The 15,470-nt window shown below is 52.2% G+C and overlaps 1 protein-coding gene across 3 annotated transcripts in view; it reads right to left on the reverse strand.

Moving 5' to 3' along the window:
* The window catches only part of PLXNA1 (plexin A1), a 267,177-nt gene that overhangs the window by 240,441 nt on the left and 11,266 nt on the right, over positions 1-15,470 (reverse strand). The window lies entirely within an intron of this gene.

Raw genomic sequence — 15,470 nt, forward strand, 5'->3', positions numbered from 1 at the left:
CAATGCTCTGACACTCCCTAGCAGGCATGGGAAGGTTGCTCTGGGATGCTGTCAAGCACTCACTTCCCAGAGCGGATGAGTACTCGGCCTCAGCATCACTAGCCCAGAGAATCAGCCTGGCTCTCTAACAGGACCTGAAGCCACAGGCAAGCCCACAGCAGAGGGGACAGAGTGTAAATGCTCCCATCATTTCAGCTGCCAGAGTGAACATGCAGCATCTCAAGACACACATGGCAGGCAGCACGCTCACAGTTCACTCTTGAATGGCTAACACACACAAGTGCCTCCATGGGGCATCGCCAACACGTGCCCTTCATGCCAGCTGCATGCACAGCCAGTCACAGTGCACAGAAGCACTCATTGGGGCCTAGCACCTCCCACCGTGTTACGAAGCTACACACACCTCGGCCCCTGGCAGCTCCGCCCCAGTTCACTGTGGGTTTTAAAATCTAGTCCTTGTGGCAGTTTGTTCACCGCTCAGGAGCCCTGGGGAAACCACACATGGTTCCTCTGAACAGCCAGCTGCACGCTTCTCATCTAAACTAGCTGCACGGGTGGGGGACAGGACAGCTGGGGGACAGGCACCAGCCAGTAGAGTCCCCTCGAAGCCCCCAGTTCGAATCCAGACTAGTCAATGCTGACAAAGCTGCTACCATGAAGAAGTCCCCCGTGAAACAAGCTGGTGAGTCTGAGCCCTAGGAGACAGGGTGTACTTCACAAAACCCACCCTCCTAACCAACACCAAAACGGCCCCCTTCCTAGTAATCTCAGCAGAAAAGCCAAGGACTAAATGGGCCATGGGCCTACACCCAGAGGGCAAGAGGAAGGCTTGCTGGCAGGGGCAATTCCCAAGGGAGACCTGACAGAGGATTTCCATTGCCCAAGATGGCAATCCAGCAGTCCCTTTCCCATACAGAAAAACAACCCACCCGTGGCCTCGCACCCAGCCCCACGCTGGGGGAGCTGTGCATTTCACACCCACCATGCTGCAAAAGCAGTCCCCTCCTGAACAGAGAGGCTGGAAAATGCCACAATGCAAGCACCTCTGGGCCCTTCTCCCACTGCCTGTGCATGCAGCAAAAGGCAGCCTACAAAGCTTTCCTTGCATTTCACCAGTTACCAAATTGGACTTTAATGTGCTGAATGGCTGGTCATTAAAGAAATGTTACTTTTATAAAGACAGAGAGAGAGAAAGACTTTCACAAATGAAGGGAGAAATAAATGGTACCAAATGTACTGAGGAGAAGACCCTGGCTGGAGTTAGAGCAGGGGGACTGGGAGTAAGGGCTCTGGGGGCCTTCACCACTGACTTGCTACATGGGCTTTGGGAGGCACTTCCCCTCTCTGCGTTCCAGTTTCTCAGTCATCTGTAGACCTGGGGTAACAGAATACCGACCGACTGCACAGGGAGGATTAACACTCAAAGTAGATCCTTCAATGAAAGGAGCTGTAGGTGCAAAGTACGATCAGCCCCTGGGATTTGTTTGCCCCAAACATCCAATATCCCAGGGACGTCCAGCTGCCCAGCCTGGTGTTAAATCTTCTCTTCCTCCAAACCCCCCCCCCCCCCCCCCAGATAATAAGTTTGAAAGGCTACAACAGGACAAGAAGAGACATCCCCCATCTGAGATCTCTGGCTCACTCTGCACAGAGATAACCCTGCCATCAGCCCATGGGGACAGGGAGTGGTATAGGCAGGAAACATTGCCCCAGGAAGGAGGATTGTCAGACTGTGCTATGTTCCACCACAACACCACTGACCACACATCCAGCAAGAACAGGGATTCACCTTGCTCTGGACCGTCAGGTCGCAGCCAACAGAGGAGGTGCAGAGACAGAATCTAATGGGACAGCAGTCCAACCTGGCATGGTGAACCCAGCAATTACCAGGACAGAGGCAAAAAACCAGCAGCAGCAAAGACTCCCCTTGCCCCTGGAGTCATTTCACTCTCAGTTGGGGGCACACCTTCCCTCCCAGCTCCCACCAGTCATCCAGGGGCATGATCCTGCCACTTCCCACTCCCTGGCTCCCATCTTCTGGGGAGTCAGGTTTTCTCAGCCACTTGCTAGCAGATCTCCTTCAGACACCAGCCTGGATCTCACACCACTTGGCAGATTCCCATGATGCCTCCTTTGAAGTGCCAAGGGAACCAGAGCAAAGGATTCTGGGGCCCCCGGGGACGGGGTCACTGTACAAAAGGACTAGAGAGTCCCTGATTCAACCTGCACAGCTAACATGCGACAGTGCCCCTTCCCGCTCCAACTACCACCCGCAGGAGAAGCCCACTCCAACCAGCCTAATGATATCAACAGCCTCTCTCCTTGCCCTCCACCCAGCCCTCGGACCTCCTCCAACCCACCTCTCTGTGCACTCAGAGAGGGGTTGCATTGCACTGCCCCTTTGGACAGGGCACACGGCCAGTGTCACTGAGGAGAAACCAAACATACCGGGACTTCAGCTCCAGGTCCCCAGCCAAGCCAATCCTCCATGCTCTGCTCCCTGACAGGCTCTGATGTGGAGCTCCAGAGCCAGCTCCCTCCCTTTCTTCAGGCCGGCTGCTGGGCCATACACTTCCACAACAGCCCCCTCCACTGTATGGTCAGGACCAGGTGCCTGAAAGCACCAGCCAATGGAGCACTGGTGCCCTTGATTTCCCACCAGTTTTGAGGGAAGTTCTGCACAGCGAGGGGGTCACCACGACCTTGACTTCCCTGGTGCCAGCATTAGCCCCACCCCGAGACCTACATCAGCATCCCTTGACAACAATTCAGCATTTGCAAGGCAGAGAGCAGGGCTGGCAGAGCTCCAGGTGAGGGGGTGGGGAGGTTTCAGAGCAGGAACTGCCCACATGTTCCGTCTCTGCAGAGGCCTGTTCAGCCTCTCTTCTCGCCAGCAGAATGGAATCACACTCCCCCCACCTTCCCCCTCACCCCAGAGCAAAAGCACCACCAGGATCACGTAGGGTAACACAGCATCGATGGAACCACACTAGGACCCTTGACAGATCGCCCTTAGCAGCGCGGTCACAGCAGCAGCCCTGCCAGCTCCTTTCTGGCATACCGGGTAATTCAAGCAAGGCCTTGGCTCCTGCTCCGGCTGGTAAGTGCAATTCTAAGCAGCCCACGGAGCTCTCTCCAGCTGAGTGAGTGCCAGGTTCAAGTTGCCCTTGCTGTTTGTTTCCCAGGCAGCATTTGAGGTCCTAGCCCATGCTCCCTCCATCCCCAGGGCTCTGTAAGGTACTAGCCTAGAGGGGTGTTTGTGCAGACTAACATGGCTTCGTAGAAGCAGCAGGGAGGGATCAATGCACGTGTTTAACTGCAAAGCTTCTTGGGTGCTGAGTTAACGGATTCCAAGAGCCACCAGCCCTGACAATAGTACTAATTATAACAATCTGATCACCATAAAGGAACCCAAAGCACTTAGAAAAATGGTAGATTCACAAATCACTTCCCCCACCTCTGAAATGTACCCACTTCTGGGGTGGAGCACAGTAGCCAGGCAACAAGGATAGAGAAACTCTGGCCCAAGCTCCCACAGCTAAAACACCAACTTGCAGGCCACATCTGCACTACATTTGCTATAGCAGCATTGCAACCCCATAGCGTAGAGACAGACTACAGCGGTGGAAGGGGCTTTTCTGTCACGGGAGGAACTCCACCTCCCCAGGCCACAGTAACTAGGTCAGCAGAAGCATTCGTCCATCTACCTAGCTGCATCTCCACTGTCTACAGCTACAGCACTCAGGAGGGTTTTTTACTCCCAGAGCGCCGTAGCTGGGTCAGCCTAAGTTTTAAGCGTACAGCCGGCCTTACCAAGAAATGCCAGGCAACCTTGAGTACCCCCGAGGCAGAGACAGCATGCTGATTTTTAAGGACTTGTCTGAAAGATCTGCACATTGACCTGCACAGGACACCATTTAAGGGTAAAAGGCTACATTGACCCTGCTGGGGCCTGAACTGTGGCCTTCAGGCCACATGGACAAGCCTGACTATTAGTTCCCAAAGCCAGGAGACCAGGGGCAGGGTGAAGTGCTGCAGTTTCCTCCCGGAATGGGTGCCTTCAAAGGAAGGCTTCCGACCCCCTAGAAACAGGCACCCCTCTCAGCAACAGACAGCCCAGACAATTCTGGGGCAGTGCCTCTCCACTGACACCTCCACACCCATACACTGAGGGTGGGGTCATGTAGCAAGGTGAGAACTAGGCTATTGCTACACTAGGAGGCTTTTAGTGACACAGTGATGCAGCTACAGCCATGCCGGTAAAAGGCGCTCAGGAGAGAGCTCTCCTGCGGACAAAGCACTGTTCACACTGGTACTTTTAGTCAGTAAAACTTGTGTCATTCGGAGCGGGGGGAGCACCCCTGAACAACAAAAGTTTTGCCGACAAAGTGCCAATGTAGACAAACCCCTATGTATGTCATGCATTGTTTTATCTCAAAGTATATGAGCCCTTTACAAATAATAATTAATGTCTCCCCCTCCCCCCTACGGAGAGGTCAGGGAATATCATCATCACCAGTCCTTAATTGGTGCCAGGGCTCAGCCCCAGCACCTCTAGGCCTGGCAGTTCATAGCCCCAGCATCTCTGGACTTGCCATGTCAGTTATGAAAGTAAAAAAATTGCTTGAGCCCTGGCATGGCTTTCATTACAAATTAAGCACTGATCATCAATTTCCTGATGGAGAAACTGAGGCCCAGAGAGGGGAAGTGAATCAGTGGCCATGGGAGGAATAGAAACCTGGTCTCCTAACTCCCAGTCCAGTGCCTTATCCATAAGGCCATCCTTCCTCTACCAGTGGCTCCCTCCAGGTGGCAAGGCCTATCAGTAGGCTCTTCAGTAAGGGGGAAGCATGATACATATTCCTTCCATAATGCCAATTCCCCCCACCACACACACAGCGCTAGCCCAGATCACCCTCCCAAACCAGACGGCTGCTCGGCCTGGTTCTGAAGACACCACCAGGTGTTTTCAGCAAGTTATTCCTGCCTCACGCAGAGGAACGAGAGTCTGAGTCTTCACCCTTCTTTTCCCCTAAGAAAACGGTCCCTTAATTCCCCATACCCTAGCTGGCAGACACACAAGACCCCACTACTCTAACGGAGCTTTACAAAGAGGAGCAAGTCCCACGCAGTACCTGCCTTCCTCTTATTTCAATCAAGACTGTTCCTCTATCACTGTGACTGAACTAAGTGGCTGACCTCATCCCTGCGAGCAGCAAGGCGCAGTTCACAGAGCACACAGGAGAGCTCACAATTCAATTACAAAGTCTGAATAAACACACGTTCTGTTAGTAATAATACCACTGTAACAAATCCGTGGCCACCCAGAAAGTCACACGGGTTGCCATACTTCACATTATTGCTGCCCAGAGCTTCCCACTTGGCAACACCAGGGAGAAAAGGAAGATCTTCCTCCCAAAAATCCAGGACCCTTCCACTTGAGGTACAGGAGATGGGCAAACGTGTTAGCAATAAAGGTTCTGTGGACAACTGAGCAGTTCTGATTCCATCCAGAGGGGGCAGCAATCCACATGAACACTACCCAAGTTATTGTATTATTTATGTGGTCATAGCTGTGCAAGGACAGATATGTAAATACCTAGGTCTCTGTCACAAGGAGATTACAATGTAAATTAGACTGACCAAACAATGACAACAGACTATGAGGAGAAGAGGGAATCAGGATAGAGACCACAACATGCACTGGGAAGGGGAAGACCAGGATTTCCTATAATTCCTACACAAAACACTGCTCTAGGAGATTCTTTAGAAGGAGCAGAACACTAAGTTGTTTTCTTTGGTGTACTTCTGGTTAGTCACATATTTTAGGGATTAGGCACCAGAGCTGGAAGAAGTCATGCTGGTGTGGAGATCAGTATTGGAAGACCCTGAAAGGCCTCTTGAGTCAGTCAAAGGGGGTATCTGGACATACAGAAAAGGGAGTGGACAAAGGAGAGAGGAGCAGGGTGGATCATATATGAGCTGAGCAGGAGGCAGGGCAGATCTGTAGAGGTTTGTTTGTTTTAAAACAGATCCACAGAGCTTTTTGGTGCACTTTATCATCATGGATCCTCCTTCGGCCAGTAGTTTCTCTCTCATTCACAACTTTGGCTCTGTTATTAAAGGGCAGCTTCCTATGGCTGGTGATTGCATTATCCAATACCTGCCTAAAGCAATCAACAGTGACTAAAAGAAACAGAGCAAATTTTTTAAAAAATACAAAATGATTTGGGTTCCTAAGGTTTGGATCAAATTAAACAGAGGATCAGACTGAGCAGCGATTGAATGAAGCAGAAGGCTCTATATTCAAGCACAGAGACAGCTGGCCAACCCAATTTTGTTTCCACCACTGTTTCTATGTGCTAGGACAGGTTGGGGGATCATAGAAGGGAGAGGGGTCTCCTTCACACTAGATTTCTCTCTGGCGGCTAAAGCCCATTTTGAGAAAGGCAATGGCTTGATTGTTGCCATAGGCCCTGTGACAGGATGTGCATATCACACACTGGACAAGAGAGGGTTAACCCCACACTATGGGTGGCAGAAGTCCTGCCCCTCAGACCGTGCTGGGCACGCTTCCATTGCTGCCTCAGTATAAAATGGAGCAGCCCAGTTCATTCTACGCTGACCAACAGAGAAGAAGGATCTTTGGTGGAGGTTTCAGCTGAAGAGCCATCACAGCCCTTGCCTGCAGGAGCCGGCGATCCTGAGAGTCAGACCGGAGCCCCATGGCCAATGGAGCCCCAGGGAATCATCTACGCTGAGGAGCCCAGAGACCCTGATGCCCCATGAACTGCGGCTTCTGGAAGCACGGTGGGAAGTGACCCTGGGAGTGTGAGCGAGTGGTATCTCCCACCCAAGTGAGTTAGCATGTTCCAGTGGGATTCCCCACAGATCCAGTGGCAGACCACTCTGCCACTGTCAGGGCCCTGGGTCGAGGCCCGGTGGAGTCCAGTGGGCCCAGACCCCCCCCTCCCCCCCCACTCAGGCTGCCGCCACCCTGGTGGCGGCCCCCTGGGTACTGGCCATTAGGCCGCACTGGCCTGTACCTGAGGGCCGCTGTAATTGACTCTGGCCGCTAGGCTGCACTGCCCTGAACGCAAGAGCCACTGTAATTGACTCTGGCCATTGGGCAGCACTGCCCTGACCCCAAGGGCTGCCATACTGACTCCAGCCTCTAGGCCATGCCTCTTGCAGCCTAAAGACTGTCAGGAAGATTTGTAACCAAGGTGGTATCTCAACCCCACCATGCCCCAAAGGAGGACGGGGTGTATATGCCACGCAACAGGCCCTCTTCCCAAAATAGCCACAGCCTGCTTCCCTGTGCTAAACTCCCCTACCAAAAGCGTCCTATCATTACTACCAACAGTGCTGCTCCACCGGTAGGAGTGCGAGTGCAGAAAGATGCCAGCATTTTAACCTCTCCATCACCTAGACCTTGCAGGGCTGAGCTCAAAGTGTCTCACCAAAGCTCCTACAGAGGAAGTCGGTGACAAAGTTAGGAGCAGAACCCAGGAGTTCTGACCCCAGCCCTGCACCTTAACACAGCAATGATGGCTAACGTTAACTGCCCCAGGCAGCCACTACCCTACACCTCTAGGAACCTATCCCCTGGGTTCCAAATGGAAACTCCATTCCCACTGAAGACCTAGCAATTTGTTTGCCTACAGGAAGCTAATCCTGTTCCGCAAATATGGCCACCATGGATACAGGACTTCGGAAACCTCCAGGCAGACGCCTTGGAGCCAAGCCCAGGCCTGAAATGGACTGCATTAAAAAGCTACACCCCAAGCCCAGGCCGCATGTTAATGCCAACTCAGAAAGCAATGCAAATAGGCCTAAAAATACATTCCATTATTCTGCCTGGACAGAAAAGTAAACAGGGAAGAACTTCCTGCGACAGAGAACAACCCTGCAGGATGACTCAAACAGCAGCAATGCAACAGGAACGTGTTCCCAGGCAGGGTAGAAAACATACAGAAGGGCTGCCGGGGAATAGTTTGTGTTTATTTGACAAAGAGAGACACTCCACCATACAAACGCAGCAGGAAACCTGCCATAAGAAGCAAAGCTGACACAGCAGCCACAACTGCCAGACTCAGTCAAACCCCTTTTATTCCATGCTGGAAAGGAAATTTGCTAACAGTTTCACCTTTAAAGTGGCCATGAAGCCCTGATGGTTTTAGACCCTGGTCACAGCTGCTCCATGAACTAGATTAGGCTGGACTGTCTGCCCGCCTGGCTGCAGCCAACACACACACACACACTTACTTCAAAAGACCCTTTCATCAAAACGCCATTGACTTGCCCCATAAATGCCTGTGTCCCACTTGCTTTCTAATAAAGATACAGAGACAGGCCATTCACTCCTCCAGCCTGCTGTACTCCTCCCACTGCATCCTGCAGATATTTCATAATCCTGTGTTTGTGACTTCTGAGATGCAGCCACAAAAAAAATTTAGGGTGGCATAAAGGGATAGAACCAAGAGTGCTAGGATGGAATCAGGATTAAAGGGGTGAGGAGAAATTTAGGTTGAATACCAAGGAAAACTCCCTCTGCTATGACTTGGATACTAGAGTGCCTCAAAAGGGCACAGACTGATAGAAAAGTGGGCAAGATCCAGCCCAACACAGAACAGCCTCCCCTAAGAGTTGATGGAAGCCCCACCCACTGCTTGGAACATTTAAAGTGCAGTTACGATCAGCAAGATGCAGCAGCTCTGCATCCCATGTGCATTCAGTGCCACTAGAGCTCACTTTGCTGCTTTTAGCCTTGCGGAACCGGTACAGCTACAGTTGCGCAAGCTGGATTCTATTTTGGCTTGGGCATCATTAACAGAATCAGTCATTATCTGTGTTCTCATTGCAGCATCTTCATTTGTGGTGATGATACACAAGTCAGCAGAAGCCCAGGTTGACTCCTGGAGTCCCAAGCATGTTTACAGAGCTGGCACTTAGAAAAACCATCCCTCTACTCAAACAGAGAGAAACTGATCTGGAGTCAGCGAGATAAGGAACAAAGAGTCCCACAACAGCTTTAGAGTCACATTTCAGGGGTGAGCAGCACTTTGAAAACAAGGCTTGGTCAGGAAATTGATGAATAAGGAACTATCCTGAACTAGCTCCCCAAAGAATAGGAGAAATGGGACTTAATGGGTCTTTATCTTTAAACACTGATTCATTTGCTGTGGTCTGTGATGGGAAATGGACCAAGAAGAAACCAGCATCTTCGTCAAAAACACCCACCCCTCTGATGATTAGCAAAGGCACAAGGGGGAAATATAGGAAGGAAACCCCACACGTGCAGTGGACTAGACAGTAGAGTGTAGAAGACATTTGGTATATTTTTAGGTTTGCCATCATGGGAAGAATCTTAAAGCCTTGCAGCAATAACAAAAGAAAAGCCTTGTAGTTCTACCAGTAGAAGCTTGTACTGTATATGCAACTATCTGCATCTCAACTAAGCTTAACTCTTTCCTCTTCCCCCGCACTAATTAAAAACATATTCTCAAAGATTTCCCCAATGTTCCCCAGCTAGTAGAATCGTTACAAATTTCATATCATGCACGCACACTGGTCTGATCCAAAGTCTATTGAGAACGACCTCAATCAGCTCTGAATCAGACCCATTCAGATCTCAGTTACCTTTGAATTTATGCTGACTTATCTCTTCTATCTTCACAGGAATTACCACTCCTACCCCTCTGCTTTCTCCTGGTGCAGCCTAGATCAGAGCCTAGCTTCTCCCCACACAACCTGGTGTAGGGAGGAGAGTTGTCTAGTGATTAGAATGCAGACTGGTCGGCAGCAATCCTGGAGTCTATTGCCCCTTGTGCCACTGACTCACTGAGCTACCTTGAAGGGGCACTATCAATGCACAGTGGTATGCAAGCATAAACCAAACAAACATGGGATTTATCGGAGATGTGTTTTCCCTTCCTTGGCAATTCCACATGCAAAGCAGCACAACGATTCATCCAGAGCGAACGAGTTCCTAGCCACCCGGCCACCATATATTTTGAAAACTAAAAACCTTTACACTGCCTGCAGAAAGCCACTTCCGAGTTGGCCCTGATCCCTTCCGAGATGGAAGCGTAGTATTTTTCAGTCCCCAGCACGGTGGGCTGGGGCAGAGAGATGCACAGAGACCAAGCCCAGTCCTGCCATTAGCATTTGGTCCACACAAGAAAGGAGTAACCTAGCCATCGACAAAATGTTTGTTCAAATGTTCCCAGCGCCGTTAGCATCTTGATCAATTCTGTGAGAATTATAAAAATGCAAAGCTCCAGCTGCTCTGTCCATCTTTCCGCAAGCACACCCGGGGATCTGTGCCCCCGCACACTTCCAATGGCGTCTCTCTTTCCATTCTTAGCAGCCCCCTTAATGGGGAGAATTGACAGGGAGCAGCACCCAGCTTTTTCCTTTACCACCTGCTGGCAAGGAGGCATTGCAAAGGTCTGGACTGGTCTAGGAGTGGGCCGGGGACCAATGCACTGCCTCACAGCCCAAATGCACCATATGTCCTGTGGTCTCCCCCCTGTTTCATTAAGGGGTGCAGCCTGCATACTCTATGGGCCCTGGCATACAGTGCTTCATCTTGACCAGAGGCTGCTCAGAGGTATGTGGGGCATTGCATGCTGGGAGCTGGAGTCTCTACAAGATGCTCCAGCACACCAAAGGTGAGGCCCCAGCAATCTGCTCAATTTTATGCAGATCAGGCACCGTCCTCAGGCTCCTGGTTAGTTAATGCAGCCCCTCAGCTGGGAGAAGTTAGAGCAGCCAGGTAATTAACAACAGAGTGCTTGGCTGGCAGGGAAAGCCAGCCTGGAAGAGACAGGGCTAAAAATGAACAAAAATGGACATGCAGCAAGATTTGAATCCAGGGCATTTTCCACTTCAGAATCAGAGACGCAAGAAATGAAATGATCTGTTAGATTAGTGCGTCGGGGGGGGGGGGGGGGGGGGGGAGGATAGGAGATAGTGCCTCAGACTGAGCAGAGTAGATATGAGGAGAGTCTCACTTGATCTTAATCAGAAAGCAACAGCGGGCGTAGCACAGAACGCGCCCTTCCCCCCCCCGTATATGAACCAGCAGTGAATCCAACATCCCCGCTGGGTGGCTCTATAGCAAACTCTTTAAACATGTGGCTATGTAAAGCCACGCTGTATTTTCCAGCCATAAACACCACCTCAGATCAGTGGGCTACAGTTCAGGAAGGCTGGCCTTGTGCTTCCCAATGGGCAGAGTCCACGTTTGGAAGGGAGCAGTTTCCACCAGAGCTGATCTTCCTCTCCCCACACGTTTCACAGCCTTAGGAGCTTCCCAGGGAGAATCACCCCTCACCCACCAGCCACATGGCAAGCAGAGCCCTTGTCCCCACGCACCACATCCAGATCCAGCCTCCTCTGCTTGCCCTTAGCGTTCTCCACCCTATTCATCAGGCCTCTTGGCCAGCATTCCCACAGCATGGGCAGAGGAGGAGGAGCAGCCTAACCAGGACCAAAGCCAGCAACTCGCCAGCAGCCCTTCCCCTGCTCAATGGGGAGTGGATCCAATAAGGTCAGCCAAGGAGACAGAAAGGCCAAGGTCTCCCAGGGGGTGAGGGGCCAAGGAGCCATGCTTTGCAAACATACGCTGCTGCAGCAGCATGGACTTTGTTTGCACACTTGCGCACACACACCTTGTCAGCTGGGAACTTTTATTCACTGGGCCTTATATGCATGAGCTCTGAGGTCTCCAGCCAGGCAGAGCTGGACGCGACTGCTCCCAAAGAGAATCAGCGCCAGCCCTAAGCCTGCCCACAGCCTCTCCAGAAAGACACTCCGACCCCACCTGGCAGGCAGGGGGTGCTCACGTCCCAGCATGCTGAATGCCAGCAGCTCAGGGTACAGAGAGAGGACAAGGGGAATTGAGCTAGCTCCAGCTGTACTTCAGCCTAAGGCAGAAAGGATTAACACCCCAGGCCGAAGCAGCCCAGCCAGGCCCCGTACTCTCTGCTTATCCACATCTCTTGTAGAGATGAGCAGGCCCTAATCAGCCCCCATCCCTCCAGCCACTGAGAAGGGTGGGATGTTCCATTGAAACGGTCCTGGCCATCTCTGTCCCCCAGACTGTAGGCTCCTTGGGACACATGCCGTGTTGGCGTCACACCCATGGCAGAGCTACAGACATTGCCAGCCCTGCACAGACGGCCCTGGTGGAGGGGATTGGACATGTCCATTAACTTACAAGAGAAAGGCTTTGCCTAGGGTGCGTGTAAGAGAGCACAGCTGTAGGTTAACCCTTTCTATGCTGCTACCCCTGGACCTGTGGTGTGACTATTATCTACACGCATGCTGCTTAAGCCAAGGGACCATTCCAATGTGCCAGCGAGGCATGGTGCAGTCCAGCCCGGGGATACCCTGTGTGCTCAAGTGGTACCTGCCATGCTTGCCAAGCTATATGCACTCTGTAGATCCATCCTGGATGAGAACGACGAGTCTCTCCCAGGAAAGGGTTAGGGATACTGTGGGCTGGTCTCTGCAAATGGGACAGGTGAGAATTGGCAGCAGTGGTGCAGGGAACACCACATGATGTTCAAACAAGCCCCGCATGCAGCAAGCCCAGTCTGAACCTACTCCCGTTCCAGCTTCTCCAACAGCCCCTCCACCTCTGACCCGCTGCCTGAACACCAGGGGCCTGTGTCACTAAAGAGGGCCATGCTTGCAGGGCAGGCCTGCTTCACCTACCACCACTGCCCCCCGGGCTCCGGACCGCACTTGGCAGGACTTCTGCAGAGGCAAAATGCCCGCTCACAAGCACGTGGGCAGCACTAGACACCATGTGACACAGATTGTTCCCCCAACATCTCTCAGAAGAAATCTTCATCTCTCCAGCTCCTCCACACGCACAGCAGAGGAGGGGCCCAGCGCGGCTGGAAAGCAGAACTATTGGTAACAAATGAAGGACACTCAGAGGTTCAGTGCCCAGCGGGGAAATCACCTGCACAAAGGCTGTAGGGAGACAGCCTGCCTAGTCGCTAGAGGAGAGGACTGAGTGACAGGACTAGATTGCAGATTCACTTTTGCAGTCGTTAAACTCAGAGCTTCCCCAGCAGGGAAACAGGAATACGACCTATTTAAGTGAAGTGGCTTGAGCGTCTTGGATGCAAAGTGCTAAGTGCAAAACTTGAGCAGCAGGAAAGTTACACAGGCCTCTCTAACCATCACCCACTCCCCCACCCCACCCCCACCCCGAGTCGGGGATTTCAGACGGGACTTGCCCTGCTTACAGGCCATAAGCTGCGTCTGCCAGCTCAACTCCCCTGGGACCTGTAAGGCAAGCTGGGCTCTTCGCACTCAGGGAGCAGCAACTCTCTGGCTTTTCCAGGGTGCACACGAGGGGTTTGCAGGATAAACCTGCTCAGCCCTAAGTCTGGAAACAGAGGAAGGGAGGCCCATACCTGGGGGGGGGGGACGGGGTGACGGGGGGGGGGGACGGCCGCACAAAGCCTGAGGCTGCTCAGGGCTTCCTCACAGGTTCCTGCTCCAAGGAGGCAGGAAGACCAAGTTTCACACTAAGTGTGATATTAACCCCTTCCAGTGCCTGCAGATACTCTTCAGGCAGCAACAGGAAAGTGGGGGAGGGGCCGCTCAGATGTTGCTCTGGCAGCCTGCCTCAGCATTCTGTGCACAGCCACACTGACCTTAACCCCGGCAGCGCCAGGAGGGGGGCCAGCACAGGAGCTTGTCTGCACCGCACTGAAAGGTGCGCAGGGCTCCTGGGCCTCTCCCATTCCGGTCACAGCAGCTGCATTGCAGTTACCTCGCTAACCGCAGGCAGCCAAAGGATACACTGCCACAGTCACTGAGGGCCACTGGCACATTACGCCTGGCTCAGTCTCCAGCTAAAGTGGCTCAGTCCACTTTAAAGGGACACTGTCAGGTTAAAAACCGTCATAATGAAGACATCTAATTCCCTCCCTGGGTTACTATCAGGGCTTTAAATCAGCAAATGCGAAAGGCTTTCCGGAACCCTGTCAGCTTTTCACCACCCATGCAGTTTGTTTCCTTTTCCTGCACTTCACTTATCTCAGGAGAGGGAAGCTACACTGGCCAGTTTCTCCTGGTTCTCATGCAATAGCCTCTGTGTCTGTGCAGCTGTGTTTGGGTTTCCACGCCAGCAGGAGGAAGTTTATAGCCAAACAGTGCTCTTTGTAGTACGGTAACATCTGACTACAAGCAAGGGAGACTCCACCACGCCCCTAGGTATGTTATTCCAAGGCTGGAGGCCATTCGTTCAGATCTGGCCTGGCTGCTGGTTAAAAATCAGACAGAGAAGTTCTACAGAAAGAATCTACAACCACCATTTTCCTTTCTGAGTCAAACAGAGTTTGTCACCTCCCTCATGCTGCAGCGAGTGGCCATGGGGAAAAGTTGCCTGAGATCCAAATCTGATTCTGGACTGTGTCAACAAGGGAACAACTTCAGGCTCAGCCCAACTTGTCCTGCGCCCATTTCCCAGCTTGCTGGAGATCCTCTCGCTCCCAGGTGCGCTCTCCATTCCCTGTTGTAACAACCCTCCCAGAGCAGCTGAGCCCACTTCCCAAGCCATTCTGAGCTGTCCTCATTAGCAGTTCAGCTCATTGGCAGCCTCTGGTTGGAACGGTTGGCAGGTGAAATTGGTGCTTAAGAAAGCTGCTAGTCCCATTGGCTTGTTCCTGGCACAAAGCAGCAAAAGAACCTTACGAGCCCCTCCATCCCGACCTGTAGTCCCCGCTATTGCGCACACACAACAGATCCAGCCCCTGCTATTCTAATCCCGGGCTTCTCTTGATCAGAGATTGCTAGCTGGGCTGAATTTTGTGATGTGAACAAAGGGAGACGTCACCACAGCCAAATACATTTCCCATAATATCCAGAGAGAGGAGCTGAACCAAGGCGTAGAGGGGGGAAAGGCAAACACACCAACCTACAGCCACAGAGATGAGTTTCCATTTCATGCAACTGTGTCAGTGGTGGGGATTTTCTCCCCTTGCCCCCCAGACATATCATCGGGGGAACCTCGTCAGGCAAGTCAAAGCAGCTCTGGAACTGACCCCACGTACAGCAGGGGAACAAAGCCTCTAACTTTATCAGATGTTGTTGTATCACCTAAGGAAAAGCCACCAGAACAGGGAACCAGCGAGGCTACTAAATGCAGAATCCTAGTAGTCCAGTCATGATTCGGTGGATGTGCTCTGCTCTCAGACTGCTGGGAATTACACACAGATATTCCTTGCCTCCTAACCATCTGCTGCAAGCCCCTTAGCAGGCCAGCACAGCCAGAGGTACTAACTAGCAACCCTCCCCTCCTAAAATCAATACATCTCCAGCAGCGGATCCCCCTGAGAGGTTCTCTCTCCTCACACACACCCTTCACCTTGTAACCTAGCAAGCCTCCAGCGAGCTCAGCAACCCCACAGAATATTCACAGCCCTTTCAGCAGTGGGAAA

Source organism: Lepidochelys kempii, chromosome 7, assembly GCF_965140285.1.
Source record: "Lepidochelys kempii isolate rLepKem1 chromosome 7, rLepKem1.hap1, whole genome shotgun sequence".
In the NCBI taxonomy this organism is placed as follows: Eukaryota; Metazoa; Chordata; order Testudines; family Cheloniidae; genus Lepidochelys; species Lepidochelys kempii.